The sequence below is a fragment of the Buceros rhinoceros genome, unplaced genomic scaffold (genome assembly GCF_000710305.1).
Source record: "Buceros rhinoceros silvestris isolate BGI_N320 unplaced genomic scaffold, ASM71030v1 scaffold9380, whole genome shotgun sequence".
NCBI lineage: Eukaryota > Metazoa > Chordata > Aves > Bucerotiformes > Bucerotidae > Buceros > Buceros rhinoceros.
The window spans coordinates 25,835-37,203 of record NW_010387868.1 but is presented as its reverse complement, the minus strand read 5'-3'; the positions used below and the strand labels follow the sequence as shown (position 1 = coordinate 37,203).

Below are 11,369 nucleotides of genomic sequence, written 5' to 3'. Positions count from 1 at the left end.
GTCTACAAGTATAGAAGGTATAGGTAACCTTTCACTGAAGTTTATTTTCCAAAGCCAAGAGCACATCTCAGTGCATATAACAAACAAATCTATACCCATCTTGCCAGCCATGAATGAAACAGACCAAGGCAATACTGCACAAAATTATTAGCATTATAAAAAACCAGCTACGGCTCGTTTTTCTCTCCAGAAAAGAGCAAGCCTGCTTTGGTACTGTGACACACCAGTATTCATGGGTGCTATTACCATTTTGGTTTTCCTTGTACACTATGATTCAGTCTTGAATACACATCTTGAATATTAGTGCTAAGCTGTTTTACTGCCTGAGATGTCTTCATGCTGATATCCCATAATAAAATCTTGCGCAATTAAGACATATTTCAACATGAAATGGATTCCAACTGGAAGGCAGGAGAAAGGAGAGCAGTGCTTCCTCCGATTAGCAACATTCAGGCACCGTTACTCTGAGATGCTGTTCCCTCCACGTACATAAAAACACACTGTTTGCACATCTCTTGAACTCCTTCACGTGCTGCCTCTGCAGCTGTGACCCCAGTACCTGCCATCAGCCCACTGCCTGGATAAGCTCCTTCCATAGTGGTGGCCACTACCAGGACAATGGCTGTGGAAAAACAAAGCCCCATCACCTGGGACTTACTTTACCTCCCAACAAACCTTACTGCCTCTCGAGGCTCTCTTCCCTCTGTGTCTCTGCCCCTTCTGTCAGCCACGCAGAGGCTGCACAGCCAAGGTATACTCTGGCCATCAAGCACCTTGAGCAGGAAAATTTGGTGCATCTGATTCTGAATTGTGAATTATCTTTAAAATCACCTTGTTTCTGGATCATTCATTTCGAGCTCTGACAAGCAATTGATATTTTTCATGAGTTTTCCCCTGGATGCAACTGAGAGGTCCACTGGCACAGTGAGTTTGGAAGAAGTGACTGGCTCAGGTCAACTTAATGTTTAGGTCCAAGCTTTGCACTGATGTAAGCAACTGCCTGTAATATACTTTATGAACAAGCAGGACACAGAAAAAAAAATCTCAGGGATGATTTATCAGTATATATTTTGAATTCCTGTTTGGTTTTGGTGGGTTTTGTTGCCAGAATAAAACAAATCAAGGTCTGTTGTTTGAAAAATACTTGATAAATATTCTCCAATACACCTCTGCTGTTTTCTCCCTTTACCTTGTTATTGCAGATTGTTCTGCAGTACAGACACATATCAAACACTTTATTACTGGACAGAACTAAATCTTCAATTATCAAGAACAAACATAGTCATGTGGATGTTCGAGTACTTTTCCCTTTTTTTTAACATTTTTCTCCTTTTGTTCAGTGATATTGTTAAGGAAAACTTATTACTTACCCAACATTTTCTGCATCTTCATCACACTCAGCCCTATATTTGCAAACTCCACATTTTGAGTGTTTTCTCTGAACTTCTGTCCCAGATCCTTCATACTCTAAAAAAAAAAAAAAGGTATCGTTAACAGAGAGCATGACTTTCATACTATTCTCTGACTTTTCTTACCTAAATCCATTTGCCTTCAGGTATACTGTCAACATGAAGTTATCACACACTGAAGCTATTAACCTCAATAGTGCTTCCTTTTTTAAAATCGGGCTATTGGAGGTTGGCAGGAGAACTGCATCAGTGACAAGAAAGCACCCCTGACAATACTATTGCTTCATTGATTGACTTTTTCTTTATTCTTATCTCAGTGGTTTGTGTTTATTCTCGCCCCACCAGACACCCAACCACATTGACATGTGTCCCTGTCACATTTGCTCTTAATTGGCACTGATAACATATAATGTCTTTTAATGTCCTTGAATATTAGGTAGTGGGGATTTGAATGCTATTTTCTTTGACAGTTTTTAATTACAGATATCCTTATGCAAGGTTACTGCTTCCATTTTTTCCCCATTTTCGATTCCCATCAATGGGATTAGACTGCTCATATGTCATATATGCTATGGTATATTGTCCATATTACTCTGTTCAGTTGTACAGGATTAAAAGAAGAAAGTCATCTCACCAAGAAACTTACAGAAATGCTATGTCCCCTAAAAAGTAAAATCGTTATCTCAAATATTCTGATCCTAAAAAGATCTGCACCAATCTTACTACAGGCACGGACAAAAAACTCTTCTCCAAGTAAAAGAGAAATAAGTTGTACTCTTACTGTTTCACTGTCATTAGTCACTCCGATTTTTTATTTTTTTAAGAAGTGGTAAAGGAGAGCTAGATAAATGAAAAGAAGTGAAAGAACCACAGGAATCTGTAGAGGGAGTCGAGAACCATTTAACGTATCGCAGCATTGTGGTGATGCACAGCTGACTACACAAGGCTGTCGGATGGACGGAGATCAAAGTGATTCCTCTTCTCACAGCAGCCTTACGTGCTGTAGCAACAGCGAATCAAACACCATCAACTAAACAGCTGCATTTACATTCTTTAAATGTAAACAGGAAAAAGAAATGCATAACAGTCCTTCCTAATTTTTTGGAATCTTGGCTGAAAGGAATCTCTCCCTCCAACCTGTGAGGCTGTGCTTACATGAAGAACAGTGCAGGTGAGCCTCTCCAGCTAACTTCTGTCTAAAGCACGCTGTGTGTTCTTCAAACACTAATACATACCAAACTTTATTACAAAATTCCTACTGTAGAAATTCTCTCACTACTCTTATTAAGTTACAGTAGAGGTCATTTGCTTTTATCTTCACAAATGTACATCTTACTTGAATTTTCCTCCTTTCTAGCTACCACATTCCTATGCCTGTGTTTGGCATCCTAAAGTGTCCTTTAGTGTCAGATTTCACTTTTCCATGCCAATACATGATTCCCTGCAGTTTGAGTAAGTTAAACAAATGGCATTGCTCATGGCTTTCATTCATGGTATTTCCACATCTTTTGCTGTTCTTATGACCCTCGATGCCCTTCTGCTAACACCCTCCAGAGTTACAGGTACAAGAGCTGGACACACTGCTCCAGAAGAGAGTGTGTCCAAAGCCAAATACTATCTATAATATTCTTCAGTTATAACATCCAACGTTCACACTAATTTTTGACCATTCTTCTGCACTGACCATTATTATCCATTCACTTTATTATCCACCTTGTTTCCCAATGAGTCCTTTTCAGGGTCATCAGATTGTAAGAGAGAGGCTGACATGGAGGAAAAATATCCTAGGTGCTGGACTTGCTACATGTAACTGTCCTCAGACATTAAAATCCCGCCTGCCTGTGCATACTGTTAGCTCAGTGACCCGTCCTCAGTCACCCAGACCAAATCAGTACTGACTGATCATTTCCAGGTCACCAGTGGGAGGGGTCTCAAGGCCAAGAACAGTCCTCATTCTGTAAAGCCTCCTTAACATTGCGCGATCCATCGATTGGCAGTACCTGTGCACATTAGATGTACACTGCGTGGATGTTGTGCCCTGCAGTTACTTAGACTTGTATCCGAGATTGCCTTTGACTGAGAAATGTTATGGCTTCAAGGTGGTACACTTACATAAAATGTTCTGTTTTACAAATGCCTTTCTAGGAAAAATTAGTTTAAAGAAGATTTTTTTTTCACAATAAAGATTTTCCATAAACCCATGATGACTGCCATTAAATATTTTCCCCTCACTTAATTCTGTACTCAGCTGATTCTTCCACCTTCTATTCCACTGCTTTGCTTCTGATGGATGCCAGAATAAGAGGTTGTAACCCCCCAATCCTCATATTTATCCTTTCTGAAAATACTTGTAATTATTTCTCTTTTTTTTTCCTACTGAAGAAAAAGAGACAAAAGAAGTTATTGTCAGCCCAGAGAATTTCTTAACCACCCATTTTTAAAGCCTTCAGGTGCAAACCAGCCAGACCTGCTGGTTACAAAACACCTGTCTTCAACAATTGGTGCTTAATATGCTTCTGCAGTACTGCTCACATGCAAAATATTTCATCATATCCTACATACACCATCTGACTTGACTACAAATACAGCCAGAATGCTTTAGAGAGCATTTTTGCTGCACTATTAGCGTTTCAGTTTTGTGATGAACAAAAGAAGCAACACGAACACACAAGCACACTCTTCCTCACGGGCTCTGCTCCCTATGAATGCCCTGACTTGTAAACTTCCCTGAGAATAAACAACTTCTCTCTCCCCTCCTCCCCTGCCTAGCATTACTTTCTCTACCTTTTTAACCTGGCTGTGTTTCAGAAAAGTGTGGCCTTTTTTTCTTGATCAGAACTTGCCGGACCTCGTGTATGTAGAACTTTTTGTCTGTACTGTATTTTTTTTTTTTGCATATAAAATTATGTGCAAGTCAAGAACACCTGCACCTTAGTTACTAATAATTTACACCTGTCATGACGAGGTGTAACATAGATAAATGTGTATTGATGCAATATTTCCAAGGCAATACTCATCTATAATTTTTTGAAGCTTCTTTCATTACTAGGTGCATGATGTTTTAGCACTAGCAGCATGAGACACTGCATAAAATATAAACTGAAGTCTTTCAAGAAAATAGAGCTTTTCCCACCAATACAGAACTTATGAATACTGGTTTTCAGTCTGAATTGGTGGCAGATATTTTCAGTACCCGACTTGTGTGCTGTTAAAATAAGTTAACCCTTTAATATTTGAAAGCATAAGTTTCTTTGGCACAAATGTCTCCAAGTAGGCAATGTACCCCTTGACAGATTACACCTCCCTTCTTCTTTCTCTCCCACACTTGACTGTTCCTAAATAGGTGTAACCATTAATTTTAATATTCCAATCAATCGGATCTTCACAGCAGGTTTCAGTAATATCAATTAGGTCAAAATATGCTCCCAAATAAGCAATTTAAGCTCTTCTTGTTTATTATGCAGGCTTCTAATGTTGATGCATAGATAATTTGGTTGGTATCTTGACTAATTTTGTTCTTTGACATCTTAATTTCATGTTGAGCGAAAGCTCATTTTCCCTCTCTTTTCAGCTTCCTTTCATGTTTCAGGGCAGCACCTCATTAATGCTCTGTCCTTCAAAAGAAATGAGGCACAAGGAATCGACCTGTGACTCCCAGTTGTCTCTCTGAGCTGCAGTGCTCCCTAACGCTTCTCGAGTCACTATTGCTCTGCAGAAGATGGCCAGTGTATCTCAGGAGGTGCAAGGTAGGAGCCTTGGGGAGTAGCTCTAGAGGAAGCAGCCAGCAGTAGACAGCTTCCCTCAGCAACTCCTTTGTGAGTTCCTACACTGGTAATATAGCTGGGCTTCTGCTGAGAGCTTTCAGCCAGGCTGCAGGCAAAAGCATCAGTCTATGTCAGGGGGAAGTTTGGTCTGCCTCAAGGCACAGCCTGGAAAGGGAGCTCCGCTGTTACGTGTGTATTCATCACTGTTCACAGCGAAGTGGCGGGGGGAGCTTGGGGGGAGCTGCAGCTACCCAGTAGCCATGCACGGATGGAATAAACATTCTCTTGCCTGGGAAAGCCTCTCTGAAAACCAATTCCTATCTGTTTTGGAGTGTAGTGATTTTTGCTGTATCCCATGGGAGCAACTAATCTCAAAAACATTTTGGAAAAATAGGAAGGGCCACAGTGCATCCCCTTCTGCACCCTGAGGTACAAAATAACCCCTCCCACGTGATCAGACTGTGGTTCCCTGACTACAGCTAGCACTGGAAATTCCTCTGAAAATACCAGTCCACAGCATCACACATTATGGGCTGCAGTTCACTGAACGATTTAGAGTCTTATCCTCTCTTCCATTAATGTTTAGGGCAACTTTAATGACACGCTTATTTAAAAATGGAGATTGTCCCCGTAATTTCACACAAAGCTGCAAACTTGCCCTTTTGTCTGTAAGTATATATTTAAAGCAAGTGCAACAACTAGTCATAGCTATGCCAGACTTTTGGCAAATGTTGTCTTGAACTGTCTTGACGCTGCTGCTGGATCATACACAAAAGCAGCATTTGCCAATGTGGAATGTCTCGTTCTCTTATCCAGCTACCCAGATGGCTTAGAGGCAACGCCTGGCTTGGTGTAGCCAGAGATCTACACCTGGCTGAAAGATACTTTCTCTGTGCAGTGTAGACCACGCACTGCAGCTGTGAGCATGCTCCAGCCTTTGAAGCGTAATTTTGCAAGAAGAGGCTTTACAGGTTTAACACAAGGATGTCTGGTCTCTTTATGACTGAAGTGCCTGGAGGAGGAGCCACATAACGCAGCCAAAGTTATATGTTTGCCCAGTGGTTATGATAACCAGGACTCTCTGGTTGGAGAACTTGAATACTCATTCACTCTACTGCCTTGCCTCAAATGCAGATAACTCCTTTTTCTCCAAAGGAAGACACAGTTACTACAGAGTAACCACCAGGGAAATTATCCATGAGTAGATGATGTCGGAAAGCGGAAAGGACAAGAAAGTCACCAGATGCCAAGGGAGCTGTCCCACAATTTCATGACCACACCGAGTATCATTCCACAGGCCTATCTGGGCTGCATGAGAGGAACCTGCCCTCATTTGTTATCTGTCATCCTGAACAAGAGGCAGGAGGAATCTGTCCTTTCACACTCCTGGCTCTGCATCCTTCCGAGCAAGCTCCAGCGTCCCTGAAAACCCTGCTCAGAATAAGTTTTCACCAACAGAACATGAACATTCAAGACCTTTGCCTTGTTGAACCTTTGGTGAAAACAGTAATTCTTGCAAGTTTTAGTTCAGTGTTAATTTTACCTAGAGGGAGTAGGATCTCAACAGATATAAATAGGGTATTTGACGCTAAAGTGATACTTGGTGACAAGCCATGTGATGGAATCAGCACTTAAATCTAAGTCGCACACCATTATAGAAATACGCTGGAAGACGTCATGTTAACTCCTATCCAGGGTGTTAATCACCATCAGGTTTCTGCAGTCATATTAAAGAACATTAAAACACATCAGTAGCATTATTACAAATTAAAATAAAAAATATTTGACTTTCTAAACTGTGTCTGTTTATACCACCCTGACTGTGTGACAATTACTGGATAAGTGTTGTCCCCAGTGAGGGGAAGGAACAGATGGCAGCCTGCTAAAAAGCACATACTGTATATCAATTTATTAATTACTAAATGCAATCTGCTAGACGTTCATCACAAGATACTCTAGCTATTACATTTCAGAGGGATTAGAAATTCAAAACAAATTATTTTAATAATAATTAACTTAGCTATATGTATTGCAAGCATGCTATTTCCTTAGCTTAAAAGCCTGGAATGACTGCGTGCCATCTGTCTAACTACCATTACATCTTTTTTAATATCAAAAGTGCATTTTTCTTAGGTACACAGATAAATGCTGAACAAAAGTAATAAAAAAAAATGTTAGCGATGTAGTAGGACACTTAGAAATCTTACCCTTGTTGGTTGATTACTAGAGCATAGTGGCTGCATCTTCTAGGATACTTATTTGTGCCTGAGAAGCTGGCTTGAACAGTCATCACCATTTGTTAACTCTTTGATGGTGTACATAACACATGCTGATGGTTTTTAACACGTCATTTCAAACACCTGACTATATCACAAAGACAACATCACAGATACCATTCGCTGGCAGTATCAAATAGACAAAGTAGGACTACATGGAGCGAGAGGAAAAAAGGCCTTTATGTGGAGGGACATGGGAAGAACAGCTCACAAGTGCTCATTTACCAAAAGACTGGACATAGGAGCTCACGAGAAATAAGATTCTCCTTCAAAAGTTACTGCATTGCGCCTGGATGCCAGATGGAAAGTACTACAAAAAAAACAAAAGGACTACTGCCAGATGAAAGCAAATTATCTTCATCATCAATACATTTGATCAAAAAAAAGGAACCAGCTTCATGTTCAAAAAGCTTTCTTTTAAGAATCAGTGTTCCCATCTGCAGTGGGCCAAACTTTTCCAACAATGTGAGACGTGATTGTAAATCGGAGCAGAATTTAGACCAAAGGCTCCGATTGCCCTTTCAGTTGTCTCACTACTAGTTGGAAAATATCGTGCTAGGATCTTTCTTAGAATATTGACAAGGACAACGGCTTTAACACAAGACTGAGGTCTTCTGAATACGGAGGCTACTTCAGCTAAACTACAGGACTTCTACTTCACTAGGAGTCCTGAATGAACACTGGTTTTAGAGTGAGAGGGCAAGAAGATCACTAAGATGACTTTTTAGACCTTCTTGGCTTGTATCAAGTTGTAAACCTGGGGAAAAAAAAAAACACCACCCTATTTGCACATGGGAAGCATCTTGAAGGAAAAAATCATAAAAGCTCATCCTTAGTCACAGTCACCTAAACCAAAGTTAATTTTCCTGAGGCTACTGTATTGGGTCAGCACAGTTCTTTTTACAGGGAGAACATGGCAGATTCCGCAAGAAATAAGAATTTTAAATTCTTGTTAGAAAAAAGGAAAATGCTTCATGCAAGCTAGCAATCTACCTCCTTTATGTACACGTGACAGCCTGAAGATCATTTTCATGTCCAGTCTACCAGATGTGTCAGTATGTCTAGCATGTTAAATAGTTTTGCAATTTACAACTGGCAGAGATGAACACGAATCTGAGTCTGTAGACTTCTCTTTGACCAGTTCTGCCTCGAACTCTAACAAATCACTGTTTAAACAAAGCTCATCAGGAGCCAGTTTTATGACCGTGTTCTTCAGAACAGGGAAATTGCAGAATGATTCCTATGTAATGGCAGAGAGAAGCCCGTGTCTTTAGTGCAAATCCAGAGATTCCCACCATCTCCAGCTGTGACCTCAACTACAGAAATTTTTTAGGTCTGAATCCCCACTTGCCGGCATTGCTTTCTGAAGGGGTGAAACATAATGGTAGAGCAATGAGGTTTTTGAAATTTCTCTCATTTCTGAATTAACAATCCATATTACTCTTAGAAGTGGCTTCAGGTTAACCATTGCCACAAGTGATCTACAGCTTGGTTTCATAAGTGTAATTTTTATTACGCTAATTGAAGGTTCAGACTTCTGAAAAGAGCAAAATGAGTAATTTTATTACAACTCTTTATTAATACTGCACCATCAGAGCATAGAAAATGGAAAATGCTTATCCAGAATGTCAGAGGGCAACCGGACAATTGTGTCACCCTTAAAAATTATACTCCTTCATCACACTCAGGCATACTGAAAAATTTCTCCAACTCCTAATTCTTTTCCTAAAATCTCGTACCTTTGTAACAGTAAACATGATTTGGAAGAAAATCTGGATGCACAGGCTTTAGCATTTTTGTGGCCCAGGACAACTTCTAAGCGAGACATTGTCTGAAATAGTCTTTGAAGAAGAGGACTTTTGAGGGGTTTTTGAATCAGTCCTAATTTTTTTTTTTTACATAAAAATGAATACAATTAACATCATACAGTTTGGGAGTAGGAGGGAAAATCTGCATCAAGTCAAGTTTTAGAATCATTAATGAGCTTGTTCTGTGCCTGGAAAATGAAAGAGAACACTGTGAACCACTAGCACAAATCTCAGCTGCATGTGAGGCACGCAGCTAATTTCAGCAGTGGAGACTGTCACAGGCAGAGCTAGAGCTCTAGAAACACAAACCTCTAAGCTAGCACGTTTGCTCAGTTGCCGGCTCGCTCTCACTTACCCTCGTGTTTTGCCACTTCCGTTGCTGCTTCCTCGTTCTTACAAGCAGTAGCTGTACCTAACACACAGGGCACACAAGCTCCCCATACAGTCTGGTTCCCATTTGTGCACCCTAAGCCAAGACTATGATATTAAACTATCAGGCCTGGGTGATTATTATATCTCAGCATATCCTGGCTTCCTCCCAAAGAAAATAGAGAAGACTGGGCCAGGAAGGAGCTGTACTCCAGGCAGACCCATAGCTTCAGTAACCAGGAAGGCAGGACTGTGGTGTGTACCAGGGAACACCTCTGTCCTGCAGGTCACCTCTGCTTGGGTTCCTGCCCTTTCTTCTTGTCTGGATCCCAAATCATCCATCTCCATCCTCAATAGGTTCATTATTCTTTTAGAAGTTTGGGTTTAATTCTGAATTTCCTTAACTTGTAATAAATCTTTGGTGTTTTTAAGGTCTCCTGGTAACAATTTTATACTTATTTGAATAATGGAATAAAAGTAATCCCAGATTAAAAAATAATATGAGTACAAAAATCCTTGAGATTTTGGCCAGAGTACGTTTCAACAATCAAAGCAATGGTGGATTCCTTTGAACAGTTGCTTCCAGATACAGAAAATGACTCAACATGCAGAAGTATTACCCATCACCCAGGAAGCTGCACGGGGACAGTATTAATTCAGTGTGTCTCAAATAGCCTCTCAAATAGTCTCAAATAGATGTATCCAAACAAAGAAAAAGTGCCAAGCAGGTTTTTCAACTTCTGGTTGTTCAAATACTTTTTTCTATCTAAAATTAAGAACCATTTTCACACTGAACAGAAGCCGGAACACTTCAGCTGGCCCAAAGGTGAAAAACAAATAAATGAAGGGCTAATGTCATAAAACTGCAGGAGGAGGTAGTGGGTACATTGTCCCTTCTTTACTGAACACCCAGGCAGCGCAGACACTCACCTGGGGCCAAGGGACCCAGATTCCATTCTTTCTGCCTGAAGTAGACTGAATCTACATATTCCACCTCCCAAGACAATGCACCAACCACCAAATGGGTGGTTAGTTTGGGATCACCAAATCTCCTCAGCTGATGTCATTCTCTCTTCCATAAATAATTAAAATTCATTGGCACGATGAGTCCCAGCTAGCAAAGCCTTTCCGCAGCACGCATCCTTCCTCCCGCTCTCTTTGTCCCAGGCTCATGAATATTTCAAGTGAGGACAAAACCAATAGCAATGATAAAGGGAGACCCATTTTGGACCTCTCTTACCAAGAGATGGTGTACCCAGGCTCGGTCTCCTGCCCCAAACCAAGCAATGAGTATATTTGAGCGTGGACCTTTCACCTCTCAGTGAGTAGCCTAATCAACAAAACACTTTACTACAAAATGTTCATAAAATTATTCAAATTCCCACATCTCTCTGCCCATCTCTTCCAGACCAACACAATAACATTTACAAGGGACTTTAACAGGGAACTACTAAAAAAAAAAAAAAAAAAAAATCCAAACAACATTCAAACTTTTTAAAAGGCTTTCCAGAAATCTCCTTTTTTTTTAAAGATGTAAAAGGATGTTAACAGGAAACTACTAAAAAAAAAAAAAAAAAAAATCCCAACAGCATTCAAACTTTTCTAAAGCTGTTCCAGAACTGTCCAAGTCAGATGTGGACTAAACGACTGTCCTGTCTCCTACAGGAACTGCATGGCAGTACCGAGGCAGTAGCGCTTGGCTTGCAGGGAGCAGCTGCAGTGGAGTAACAGGCTGGGTGAGGA

General features: G+C 40.5%; 1 long non-coding RNA gene across 1 annotated transcript in view; it reads right to left on the bottom strand.

Moving 5' to 3' along the window:
- Nucleotides 1-1,363: 1,363 nt before the first annotated feature.
- LOC104494804 overlaps nucleotides 1,364-11,369 on the bottom strand; it is a 25,348-nt gene continuing 15,342 nt past the window's right edge. Inside the window, exon 4 of the long non-coding RNA XR_727806.1 lies at nucleotides 1,364-1,467. This is a non-coding gene — a long non-coding RNA (uncharacterized LOC104494804). The remainder of the gene's footprint in view (nucleotides 1,468-11,369) is intronic.